This window comes from Saccostrea echinata, unplaced genomic scaffold, assembly GCF_033153115.1.
Source record: "Saccostrea echinata isolate AGI-Se365-2 ecotype Australia unplaced genomic scaffold, CSIRO_AGI_Sech_v1 ptg000016l, whole genome shotgun sequence".
NCBI lineage: Eukaryota > Metazoa > Mollusca > Bivalvia > Ostreida > Ostreidae > Saccostrea > Saccostrea echinata.
Window position 1 is genome coordinate 24,607,857 of NW_026889765.1, and position 14,311 is coordinate 24,622,167.

At 33.0% G+C, this 14,311-nt stretch overlaps 2 protein-coding genes across 2 annotated transcripts in view; one reads left to right on the forward strand and one right to left on the reverse strand.

Moving 5' to 3' along the window:
• The window catches only part of LOC133188585 (3'-5' exoribonuclease 1-like), a 291,755-nt gene that overhangs the window by 252,817 nt on the left and 24,627 nt on the right, over positions 1-14,311 (forward strand). The gene's annotated exons all lie outside the window — the stretch shown is intronic.
• The window catches only part of LOC133188582 (uncharacterized), a 294,465-nt gene that overhangs the window by 215,479 nt on the left and 64,675 nt on the right, over positions 1-14,311 (reverse strand). The gene's annotated exons all lie outside the window — the stretch shown is intronic.

The window sequence follows — 14,311 nt, forward strand, 5'->3', positions numbered from 1 at the left end:
TCATTAACACCCCCCCCCCCCACCCAACATACATGTTTTCTACGAATATGTGATGTTCAGCTGATTAATTCTTAATTAATTAATAGCTGCATTACACATGTTTGGAACTTAAAAATTTAATTTTGAGCTAGCATCCAAATAGTTCTTGAAAACCCTTTCCATTTATAGCAATCCTTTCATATAATGTTTGTAATAGCAACCGTTTTTCCGCTCTGCACATTTTTCTTCTTTTTTTTTTTTGCGGAAAAGTTCCAATTGAAGAACGGTTGTCGGTATATCATTCAATATACATGTATTTAAAGTTCTACCTGTAGAATGCAAATTCAGTTTCACATAACATACATTTAAGGAGGGATTCTTCTCATAAGAACACTTATTTCTTATATTTAAAAATCAATGAAATTTTCACTGAATCAAGAAGGCAATATTACTTTTAGATTAAAGAACTACGCACGCTAACTCTCGATTCCCGCCTACATTTAATACCCATTTAATTCAATACTAATGACAATTTGGCCGTAAAATCTTTGTTGAATGCAAAGAACAGTCAATGATAATTGACTGATGATTTTAATTCCAGTGTTAAATAGTTAATCACCCCTAATTCCAGCTCTTTAAATAAGGGGGGTAGACGATATTTTTCATTGAAATCGGGCTTTAAAGCATCACCACATTTTAAAATATTCTTGGATATGAATAAATGTTCCTTAAATCTTTTCTTATATTTTACTCATAGAAAATTAAACATACATTATTAATAAAATACAATGTTTTAGTTGTAAACCCCTTTGAAATTGGTGAAAAAATAAGCATTCTTGTAGTTTTTTGTCTGTAAACATATGTTCCCCCTCGTGAAACACAAAAAGCTTTGGTATGAATTTGTGAAATGACAGTCCATATTACCTGTAAAAAGGAATTTTTGTTTCACGGGGGGGGGGGGATGTTTTAAAAATATTTTCCGTTGATTTCTATAGTGAAAAACACAAGTTTTACCAAAATTTTAGAGTTATTCCTCTTTGTTTTCCCAAAGAAGTAATAAATGATTTAAGAAAATTCATATAATTAAATATCTAGTATATAGATATGAAAAATCATTCAAATGTGTTAACTTTTGAAAATTGACTTGGAGGTAGGCGGGAGAACAATACTATCGTTCGCAGTTCTTAGACCGTTTTAAATTAGAGGCAAGGTCAGGTCAAGGTCAGTTCCTTTTCCCTGGACATTAAGAATAAAAAATTACTGTTGCCAATCATGCGATGCCTTCCTCTATTTCAATAAATTAAATGTTTTTCTTTTTGCATAAAGAAATATTACCGTATAGGTTCTACAAGAAGATATTACCAAATTGACATAAATAATTTAACTAAAATGGATATTGGCTAGTCCGAATTTTCTCTATTTTTCTTAAAATTCTAAGATATTTTAGTTATTTTTACATGCTTCCTATATTTAATTTTTTCTTATTTTCACATATGGTAAAGTTGTCACATAAAGATACAAAATGATACAAAAACAAAAAGTTTTGACCGTTTACTAAGAGAGAAAAAAACATTTTTTACGGATTTTTGGCTCAAATCTGAACTTAGATTGGAAGCTTTTAAATGCTAACATAATTTTAGTTTGTTTGGAAAATCATATTTATTTGATATATTTTAAAACTTTAGTCCCTTATTATTAATTTAACTTACATTTAAAAATTTTCTCCAAGTCTTTGATTGTGTAAAAATTATAACTAAATTCATTGTTCTATAATTATTTTGAGAGGCAGAAAAGAAGATATTTTCATACACCGCCATTCCACCAAAAATATAGTCCCTGCTAGATTTCAAACTCAGTTTACCATTTCTATTTAAAGTTGTACAATTGTGATGAGGAAAGAAAAATATGATCTTCTAAATATCTTACATCTAAATATATAAAACATATAAGCAAATATACTTTGAACATTTCATCTAGTCAGAAACGAGACAAGAATCCCTCCTTAACTGATTTTCCATCCTGACTTCTTTTCAAATAAAAAAAAATAAAAACGTAGATTTTGGAGGCATTTTGCCGATCAATACATGTATGAGTTATCGACACGCAGTTAACTGAGAATGGTTACGTATTACCACGAGAACACTGATGCATTAAGAAATAAATTAGACGGAACAAATTGTTAACCTTGAAGCTAAGATTACTATTAAATAGCTAATTTTAAACGAATAACCGTCTAAAAAAAATTTAGTCGATAGTCGGTAAGATCGAACGATAGTCGAGTACTCAAATATTCGTTGACATCCCCAGTTTTTTTCTTTTTTCCATTACAAACTCGTCAATACAGATTTTAAAATTCTCAAAATAACTCTCATCATGGATGTGATGAAAATGATTCAACACACTTCGTTAATTTTTAGATATTATCCAGTTAAAGCTTACTATAAATATACTACATCATTACAATATAATATGAATCCACTATTTAAAAGACAATTTGAATTTAAATGTAATTCCGTTCTAAATCTTGAATATGTCTTTATAAATATATATGAGGGTTGTTTGGAAAGTTCATGGACTATGCCAATCTCCGTTATACTATCTTCAAAAAATTAGCACATTATCATATATATGTAAAAATATTTATTTTGTTTAAGTGTGTAATAGAATTCATGTTATTTAATTTCAAAATCAACACGTTTTGTTACCACGGAGCAAACTGAACAAACTGTAACGTCAAAAACATACCGACATGAGATTCTCAAAAATACTATCCCTATACATTTTACACAGGAGTGCCCAATACCAGTGCACTCATTAAAAATGTTTCTCTATCACTTGAAATCTATTTTGCTAACAATTGTTCCAGTAGCAATATTTTGTTTGTCAATGTGATATTTTTCACTGCATAAGTGTGCTTTCACAAGATTAGCATCTGTGAAGCGTCAAACTCTTAGCACGACGTTACTAACTCTTCAATATTTTCATAAAATTTTTAGAGATAATCCGTTTTCTCACAGATCACCATCGTCTAAGCAGAGACGTCTATCATTCAAATTCAAATACCGCTCGTACCATGTACACAAACATGCATGGCCCGCTTTTGACATTTGACATTTCTTACTTTCTCCGGCATTTTCACAGTTTTTTCACAGTTTTCCAGAGTACAGCACAGAATTGTATGGTTTTTCTGCTGCTCCGTGACCTTCTACGACGTCATCTTTTTGGCCTTTTTTCAATGAGGAATACCTATCTTTTGAAACCGATTTCTTTCCAACAAAGCAAAATATTGTCATAATTTGGAATCAGAAACGATGACACAATACTTACGTGTAGAATTTTTCCGTTTTTGTGTCATTTTACAGAAGATACTGACTTCAGACATTATTTAGTGTCTTGATTGTAAAATACAAAAGTTTTTACCTGTTCCGTGATCTGATTTTCGCAATTTTTCAGAGTAAATAAGTTTGAAATGAACCAAGATAAATTAAATTTTTTTAATACACATCATTTGAGTTTACTGTTGAAACATTTCTTCCAAATTTGTATATAATATGACGTTAAGTAAAAAGTTATGAAGATAGTCCACAAACTTTCAGAACAACCCTCGTACATGCATATTATCAAGTTTTGATATCGTAATATTATACCAAAAGTATGCAAAACAGTCTAAGAGCTGGTCCTGCAAATAAGCCCACCATTTAAAAAGTATTAAAAGATATTAACAAATATCTTATTGATACAATTGCTTAAATGATTTAGGATACATATACTACAGAATAAATCACAAGACTTTTATACTTACCTTTAATTCGATATAAGATGGTATAACATTACAGGGGAACCTTTTTGGAATAACACACAAACATCCAAGAATTATTAAAAACTAAGTCATAATTTGCCAAGCATATGGAGATAGATTTAATGTAATTTTAAACCGATGTGTAGTAGTCTAAAATATACTTTTACATCTATAAATTAGAGGTGGAATATTATGGCCAATATTCATTCATTGTAGTTAATAAATAGCCCTTATAGTATGTACATGTAACAATTTATTGCATTTTAAACTCATTAATACACATTCAAAGATTGTCTAATTATAAATGTAACTATGAAGACATCAAATTTAAGAATAAAAAAAATACTTTCAGCTAAATTCATTTTAGAAATATGGCACATTGTTTGAACAAATGCTTTACGGTGTTAATAAAATTTGTAGAACATGACTTTGAATAAGCATAGAATCCAGAAGCAAATAGCCAAATCTACCCTCATAATCGAATTTTATATACTAGTAGACATCAATGATCATTTTTTAACCAAACGCAATTTTTGCTGAAATGAAATCTTTACAGCCAATATGGGGACATTAAAATAATAAGAATATGCGAATTAAAAAAGGAGGTAAAAGGAAGGATCTTACGTCGATTATTTCGAAGGAACACAGTAAAAAAGCAATGATCTGTAGACCTTTTCACAAAAAATCTTATGATAAAAAAAAGGAGTTAGCGAACAATATTTAAAGTTCAAAGTACATTAAATCAATAAAAATCGGAAGCAGAGCAAACTCTACCCTCGAAAACATCAGAGGTGGATCAGGTGTCATGGAGGAGTGAGCATCTTCTGCCGACCGGTCACACCCGCCATAGCTCCTTGTGTCATGATCGCGAAAAAAGGAAAAATCCGTCGACAATTAAGTGACTGTGTAAATATTGGCCTAACAATTAGTATGAAAAACGTCAGTAAGCATTTGACCTAATGATAGGTTGTATTTACTGATAAGGTCATTGTATCGACCATAAAACTGATTATGACTTCAAACGAGGCTGCTGATATCCTTGTTTCATCAACTTGTTTGTCAGTAGCTTGCCTCGTTTTAGAAATTGTTCGTACTTTAATTTATCGTGGGGAATAGTTGTATTAAGGGTTGAAAAGTTGTACGTTTTGATGTTGTTGATTTTGTTAAAAAAAATGTGATTTCAAATTTTCTTAAAGTTCCTTTGAGTTTTTAAGTATCGACATCTGATTTACACCACTTCTCGAATATATTGTTGTACAGTTCTCCTGTAATTTCTCCTTCACTACTGTGAATATTTATTGAGGAGTAAAGAAAGAGATTGGTAGAACATTTACTGGAACCCTCTATGTATCTTTATCTGTAAGGAATTTCATGGAATTTTGGAATCCAGTATAGGTATGGTAAATCAAATTTATTTTTGAAAGTTGGGCATATTAAAAATACTTAAACTGACATATGGTTTTGAGGAATTTCCTCCTTAGAAAGGGAGCTATAAGTTGGATTACCACTTGAAGAATTAAATCCTAGTTTCTCCAAAATACAATTCAAATAACAAAGAAAGACAATGTCGTTACCTGCTTTGTCAACGGGGACCAGTACATACATTGTCGTGTAATCTTCCTAATTCTGGTTTCACTTTTGCATTGTCGAAGACAGAAGGATAGATGGTTTTCATATTGCCTCGAATCGCTTAATGCGCGAGTCCAACATCCAACTGATACATTTATTCCATTCTGACAAAGTGTCAAGGTCTTCTTTTTCATATTTAGACCATCGTCCCTAATAATCTTCTACTGAATTCATAAAATGCATGAAATTTTGACGCCATTTGAATGATCGGGGTTCCTTAAACGTAGGTCCTCTTATAAGAAGTGATTTAAGGTCCTCATTATTAACTATATTTACGTCACCATTTACGTAATCCGTAATGACGTGTCCAGCTGGACTATAGTTGTGGGGTGAAAAAGAACATGAACACGTTGGAGGATTATGTTTCAGATGCTTGATATCTAGGAGCTGTATAGTGTTTTTTATAATTAAAGCTTGGAAGCAATTGTCGAATTATATTTGTAAGAAAGACAAGGTGTAGACGTCAACTTGAAATATGGTGGAATAAAAGACGGTAAATTTTTGTGATTAAGTATATAACTTATATTAACTGCGTCAATTCCTTTTGTTGGTATATTGAAGTTTAAGGAACAAACGGGTTGTTTGAGCAGTATTTTCTTCCACGAAACGTGGCAGTTTAAATTAAAAAGCCTTTGATTACCGACTGAGGTACCGTGATGATCGCTACCTTATAGAAAGGCAGTGCCTAGTGTTTTCGAATCCAGTATTCTTCTCGTTGTCTACGGAGAGGTGTACTCAGTGATGGGTTATAAGTATGATGATAAATCTTTTCTAGAATTCTAACTTTCATTGACAAAATAGAATGATCAGGTAAATTAAAATGCTTGTATAGAAACTGCTTGTCTCCGTTGTTAGTTTGAAAAATCTGTGCCCCGATATTCTTTTATTAAGTGAATCCTTGGTTTCACCAACATAAAAAAGCCCACAAAGGGTACATCCTATTCCGGGGACAACATTAGAAGATTTGCAATTCATATTTTCCCAAGTTTTGGTACAGAAGCTCTTTTCAGTTAGATTGCCAGTAAACGAAGACTTTGTAATCAAAATATCACAGGTTTTACGTTTTTGACAGGTCGCCCGCGTGGCGCAGTGGTTAGAGAGTTCGCTCTAGAGTCGCGGAGTAAGGAGTTGATCCTTACGTCGCGGGTTCGAATCCCACTGTGGGACGTGGAGACCGGTCCTTCGGATGAGACCGTATAAACCGAGGTCCCGTGTCGCAGTAGGTACTGGCACGAAAAAGATCCCTCACTGCTCAATGTCCCTGAGTGCCAAGTATAGGTCAACATTTGTAGCTCTCCACCGGCAAGTGGTGGCGCCTCCATATGCGTGAAAAATTCTCGAGAGGGACGTTAAACAATAAACAAACAAACAAACAAACATTTTTGACAGAATATCTTGAAATAGAACACTTGGAATCGGAAAAGAAATCGTCAAATATATCCCTAATAGAAACATTCCTTCAATTTGTTTGTATGAACTGTTTATTATACCGATATAAGTTAAGACAATTTTTGTAGGCTTAATTACTAAAAAACACTCAATTGTGTATTAGACCTACCAACTACGAACTGTTATTATCAGTGTTTCATCGGGATCGGGATTCGCTAGTGAAGTTGTTTACTTTTCGCCCGCAAGTTTTTGTAAGTTTTTGCATCGCCGATTTATTAAAACACTCTGTGATTGTCAGTAACATGCATTTTCATAAATTCACAAATACCATCTCAAATTACAATATGACAGTCTGGTGCAGACTTTTATTGTACAAAAGAGCCAAGTCTGCATTCGTTGAATTTGACATTGTAACGAAAGTTTCAATGAAAACGATAAATTTTAGGACGCATCTAAAGGACAATCGTATTCCGTATCATAAAAAGACATTTTTGTAAAGAACAGTCATTACTCTGTGCATTAGTTTTTTTAAAATTTGAATGGAATTTAGAATCACAGGTCATTTTTAGCGGTCATTATTTATAATGACCGGGTCATTATACCCCACGTGCAATGATTCCTAGGTCATTATTGCTGTACATGTAAATGGTACTTTTTGGAGTCATTATTGAGTTTAAAAGCCTTCTAAAAAGCCAATCAAATCTGAGTATTCTTTATACAAGTATAAAAAACATAATCATAGTTGGAGGGTAAGAGTTTACAAAGAAAAAATGTTGTTGGTTGAGTAACCATATACAAACATTTTTCTAAGGCTTTAGATTGATTGTATGTTGTTTTATGTCCAATTCGAGAATTTTTAACTCATATAGAGACATCACCATGTGTCGGTAAAGAGCTTCATATTTTGACCTTTACTCGGCACCCAGGGCCATTGAGCAGTGTGGGATCTTTTTTCGTGCCAACGCCTGCCTTGACACGGGGCCTCGGTTTTCATCCGAATGACCCACAACTTTCACTTCAAAGTTCCGAGCGCATGGCGAAGGAACAGTTGCTACCCATTTTTTATCGACATAGGTCAGTCGCGGCCGAGATTCGACCTCCCGATCACGGAGCGAGCGCCCTACCGACTGAGCTACCGTGAAGGGTCTCTAAGGCTTTAGATACAGATATGTTGATAGTAATCATGAGAACAAGATAATGTTTTAGGTTCTTCGTTATATCGAGAAATCATGAAATCATGTACCATTCACAAATGGTATGGTCTGGAGGATGGGTGTTATCAGAATGAAGAATTATTACATCTTTTGAAAACAGATGGAAGGTTTGAAGTTGCCAGAAAAAAAACATTATAGGAACTGACTGTCTTTTATCGATGAAGTCCCCATGATATCGTGGAAAACTTAACACCAGGTTGAGTTCGTTTGCAGAGCTTTGAAAAATAAGGATTTATTTTCTGGGGGCCTACAAATTGTGCTAGTTGGGGATTTTTATCAATTACAACCGGTGCGAAATGAAATATATGGTGACTTTGGATACCCATGCTTTTTAGCACATTGGTTTAAAGATACCTTTCCTCATGTGATCAATCTGAAAATAATCCACACACAAGAGGCGACTGGTTTCATAAATGCTATCAATGAAATGGAACAAGGTCCTCCATCACAAAATACCATAGCATTTTAAACTCCTTTTCCAGACCCTTAACTCCACAGAAAACTCTAAGTGCTGTGTATCATTTGCTAGAAACATTGATGTTATGCTCTTCACCCACAACAAATTAAAGTCTCTTGTTGGTGACCTTTATACATTCAAGTCAGAAGACAGTGGAGACAGTAAAATGCGTGATCAATTCTTGGCTCCAAAATTCTTTGGAGTGAAAATTGGATACACAGTGATTCTACTGATAAATTTAACAAAACACCTAGTGAATAGGAAAATAGGAATTGTGAAAACTATAGAGGATGGATTCACCCACGTAACATTTTGTTTATTTGGTGAGTCTCGGACAGTTAAATTACAAAGTTTACATTCAGTAAATTTGACCCTGTCTCAGAATCAACCATTGCATCACGAGGGCAATTTCCACTAAATTTGTCCTATGCATTTACCATACATAAATACAGGAAAATATAATCTCAAAATCAAAATCATCAGAGGTAAACATGGTAAAAGGTTGCAGTAAAAGAAAACCATCAAAAGGCAAAGAAAAAAGTAAGATACCCATGTGGAGGATGCAGTTATGAATGTGTAGAAAAATGCTATAGCATGTGATGAATGTGATGATTGGTTCCATTTTAAGTGTGCTGATATTGACCCAGAAGACACGCCAAGTGAATGGTTTTGTCAACGCTGCAAAATGTAAAAAAGACATCGACACTTTACTTATCAGTTTTTGAAATCATCAATTACATTTTATTTTACATTACAGTGTATGTGACAATTTACCATGTATAAAATTTTTCCAATTCATCGAAAGACTTAAATGAAATATATGGAGATAACGAACAGTATTCAAGCTCAAAAGTCCATTAAACAATACAAAATAGGAGCAGAGCAAACACGGACCTCTAAACATGAAAGGTGGGATCAGGTGCCATGGAGGAGTGAGCATCCCCTGCCGACCGGTCACACCCGCCGTGTGCTTCTTGTCATGATCGGGAAATAACGGAAAAATCCGTCGACAATTCAGTGTGTAAATAATGGCCTAACAATTAGTATGAAAAACGTCAGTCAGCATTTGACTTAATGATAAATTGTATTTGCTGACAAGGTCATTGTATCGACCATAGAACATACGAAATGATGACTTTAAACGAGACAGCTGATATTCTTGTTTCACCAACTTGTTTGTCAATAATTTACCTCGTTTTAGAAAGTGTACATACGTAGAGCATGCTCTTGCGTATCGAATCAACTGAGAGATATATACCCCGTATGCAGGAGATGAAGGTATGTTGCTGCATAAGTAAGGGAAGTTGACGATTGAAAAGTTAAAGTCATCACGTTTATCATAAAGCTTGGTTGTTAGATTACTATTAACGTCTTTTTCAAGTAAAATATCCAAATATGAAACAGATGTATCAGACTCTGTGGTATCTTTTATCTCAAGCTCACCAGGATATATCGTATCGACATAAGAATGGAAATAGCCATTGTTAATTGACAATACATCGTCGATATATCTAAATGTCAAGTTGAAGGCCACAACAAGTGTTTTCTTCTTTTCGCGTACAAGATTTTGGACAAATTCTGCTTCATATGAATACAAAAAAGGTCTGCTAATAACAGGGCGCAATTGGTGCTCATGTGAATTTCAATACATTGTTGGAAGACCCAGTCTCAAAAAACTACATAGATTGTCAATCAGAAACTCAAGCATCTTTTTAATGTCAACTTCAGAGTACTTGTGTGTACAATCAGAATGTTTTTTAACAAAATAATTTTGCAAATGACCAATGACAAGGTAAGTAAATTTACGAGTTCTATTTTTATTGAAAAAGCAGCTGTCAGTGATATCAAAAAGCCTGGAGACTTTAATTTATCGTGGGGAATGGTTGTGTATAAAGTAGAAAAGTCGTAAGTTTTTAAGCTGTTGATTTTGGTAAGATCTTGTGATTTCAAATTTTCCAAAAGTTCCTTGGAATTTTTAAGTATCCACATCTGATTTACACCACTTCTGAATATATTGTTGCACAGTACTCTTGAAGTTTCTCCTTCACCACTGTTAATATCTTAGTGAGGAGTAAAGAAAGAGGCTTGGTTGAACCTTTACTGGAACCCGCTATGTATCTTTGTTTGTAAGGATTTTTATGAAGTTTCGGAATCCAATATAAATATGGTAATTCAAATTCATTTTGATTGTTTGGAATATTAAAAATATTCAAAACTGACAAATGATTTTGAAGAATTCTTCCTTAGAAAGGGAACTACGAGTATAAGTTGGATCACCACTTGTAGAATTAAATCCAAGTTCCTCTAAAATACATTTAATATAATGAGCCTTACAAACAAAGACAATGTTGTTACCTGCTTTGTCAGCAGGGACCAGTACGTGCTGATCATGTAATCTATCTAATTCTTTTTTTCACTTTTGGATTATTGAATACAGAAGGATATATGGTTCTCATTCTTGTTTTGGTGAAACATTGACTACTGATTGGTGCATGATTCATATAATGTACACTCACCTCGACCTTTAAATGACATTGGATCAGCTGGAGCCTTGACATCTGCAGCATTAGACTTCTTAGAAATTGAGGGTTAACCTAATATAACAGAATTCATTGTTCTACAGTACGTAAGGTAGGTAGGATTAGTGTTATTTCCTAAGAAAATTCCCCTCTGTTGTGAAAACAAGCTCTCTATGATATTAGAGTTTACACGGCTTGGCACAATTGAACATGATTTTTTTCCCAGTTTGTATTCACATAATTCATGAAAACCAATCAGCAGAGATATTAAATCAGCTCTTGTCTGATGGGATATCATACCTTTTTCTTTAACTGACTATTGTTTAAAGAAATCAAGAAAACATCCAAATTTGACCTTGTTACTGCTAGCAGGTTTTGATGGAATTTCAAAAAATTCTTGAGGACAAAGTTTTGAAATATCTTGAATGCTGATGTTTGTTGCAGTGTTTTCTTTAAATTTTATACCATTGTAAATGATTTCAATTGCAGCCCAGTTTCCGCATGACGTCCTCTTTTAAGAATGACTTTAAACGTTTTTTAACCTATATACCAAAGGTACGCTTATTAACATCTTTAATTTGCAATGACATTTTCTGTGCAATGCCTTCTATGCTAAGACAAGTGTTATTTTCTTCTTTAATGTTTTGAAAAAGCCTGAATATAAATCAAATATTTGTAAAACAATTATTGTACCTTATAATTTATCAGCTCATCTGAGCTTTACCTGAGCTGAAAGCTCAAGTGAGCTCTCCTGATCACCTATTGTCCGTCCGTCTGTAAACTTTTGACATTTTATTTTCTTCTCATAAATCACTGCCAATTTTAACCAAAGTTGGTACAAAGCATTTTTTGGTGAAGGGGAGTTTAAATTGTTAAAATGAAGGACCAAACCCCCTTCCAAGCGGAGATAATCAAGAAAAGACAAAAATAGGGTGGGGTCATTAAAAAAATCTTCCTCTCAAGAGCCATTGGGCCAGAAAAGCTGAAACATGTATGTAAGCATCCTGGGGTAGAGTAGATTCTTAATTATTCAAATCATGACCCCCGGGGTAGGGTTAGGCCACAATGGGAAACAATTTAAAAATCTTCTCAAGAACCCGACTGGACCAAAAAAGCTGCAACTTATATGGAAGCATCCTGGGATAGTGTAGATTCTAAATTGTTCAAATTTTTATCCCCGGGCGTAGGATGGTGTCACAGTAGGGATTCAAATTTTACATTGAAATATATAGAAAAATATCTTTGGAAATCTTCTCAAGAACCACTGGGACAGAAAAGCTGCGGCTTATATGGAAGCATCCTGGGGTAGTGTAGATTCTAAATTGTTCAAATCATGACCACAAGGGTAAAGTGGAGCACAATAAACTTATTACAAGGGAGAAAATCTGGTTAAAAACAGCAGGCCCAAAGATACTCGGGTGAGCTTTGTTGCTCATGGGCTTCTTGTGATGAATTTGCAATATTTTTTTATAAATACAGTTGTTTTATTTCACTTTAATACAACTGGTTTAGTATGTAAATAAATTGACCCCCCCCCCAAAAAAAAAAGATTAAAAATGCGAAAATAGTAAATTCTTTAATCTAAACTGCAAGAATTCTTATCCTTGTCATTTATTGATTTCTTTTTATAATTTGATTGTTTTATAAATTAAAATATTGTAATTAAACAGGAAAAGGTTACCAGGCAGTTGTGGTGCATTCATTTTCTTTATTCATTTTGAAAATAGCCGCCAAAAGAAGAATTCGGACCGTTCAGTACTCTCTGGCGTATACAGAGCTCCTGTGTCATTCGGAACTCTCGATTAATTCGGAACGCCCGTTTTGGTTTCCGTTGTATGCGACTTCCGTGATTAGAGATTTAAAAGAGAGAGAACGGAGAGAAAAATATTATTTAAAAATATAAAATGGATGGAAAGTTGTCATCAGAGGATTAAATTCATTATATTAGAATTATGTGGAGAGAAGAGGGTTCTCACTTCAGCTGGTAAGCATTGCATATAACTTTTAAAAGGAAAAAAATTGTGTCGAGGGTACGCATAGGGGCGAATGCAGTTGCAAGCCTTGTTTCTTTTTTAGCATACAGTTGGGATATGTCATTCTTAAAACGTGCATAATATCAAGTTTCTGTGGCAGTCTAGTGGATATCAAGCAGAAAGATTTACAAAAAACTGTGCGCTTAAAAAAAATGTTACGAATATACTTCGAATTTCCCCGACAATACATTATATAGAAAATATACATTATCCTTGACCCAAATGCCTATGATTTTTACACTTGTTATCTTAAAGCTTTTTAATGAAGTCAATGTGGTTTATAATGAAAGGTAGACAATAACTAATACGAAAGACTACTTGAAGCTGTTAGTTAACTTTTAGTAGTAGAAAACTGTTTTTTACTTAAGTAGAGTAAAAAGAAGATTTACATGCACACGCATAAATGGAACATCTAATTATGATTTTCTAAATAGAACCTAGTTATTAGAGTATTGGAAGAAAAGTATACATATAAAACAATAACAATGAAGGATAATATCTCATTCACAGGACGAAAGAACATCTTTAAGCAATAGCTTAATGGTGGCCTAATGGTACCTTAGTGGTGGCTTATAGAAGTTAATTCCTTTAAGCCACCATTAAGCCACCATTAAGCTTCAGCTTCTAGATGCTTAATGTCCAAACTTCATTAAGCTACCATTAATCCACCTTTAAGCTGCAGCTTAATGGTGGCTTAATGTCCAAACTTAATTAAACCACCTTAACGCATCCAGTATCAAGTCTTTAAAATAACTTGTTAAGTTTAAAGTTGTTTCAATTTCATTTACACAAATACTTATTCAATTCATATTTTTTGTCTCGCTATTTCAAACATTTTTGTCAATGCGTATAAACTCGGGAACTGAGAACAGCTTCACCAAATGCCTTAAAATTTTCGTTACCTAAAATCAGTTTGTTTGAATACTTGTTTTAAAATTATTTTTATCCATAAATACATAATTCATATTAATTTCTTTAAAAATCACGTATTTTTCTTTCGGGTTTGCAGAGCCACGTTCCGCTGCCGAATTCATAGGAAATATTGTAATTAGAGACATTTTCTTCTGGAATATCTCTAAGTCTCTTAATTTTTCTTTGGGTAAAGAAATGTTTAAGATATATATATATATATATATATATATATATATATATATATATATATATATATATATATATATATATATATATATATATATATATATATATATATATATATATATATATATATATATATATATATATATATATATATATATATATATATATATATATATAATATTGCCAATCATTGA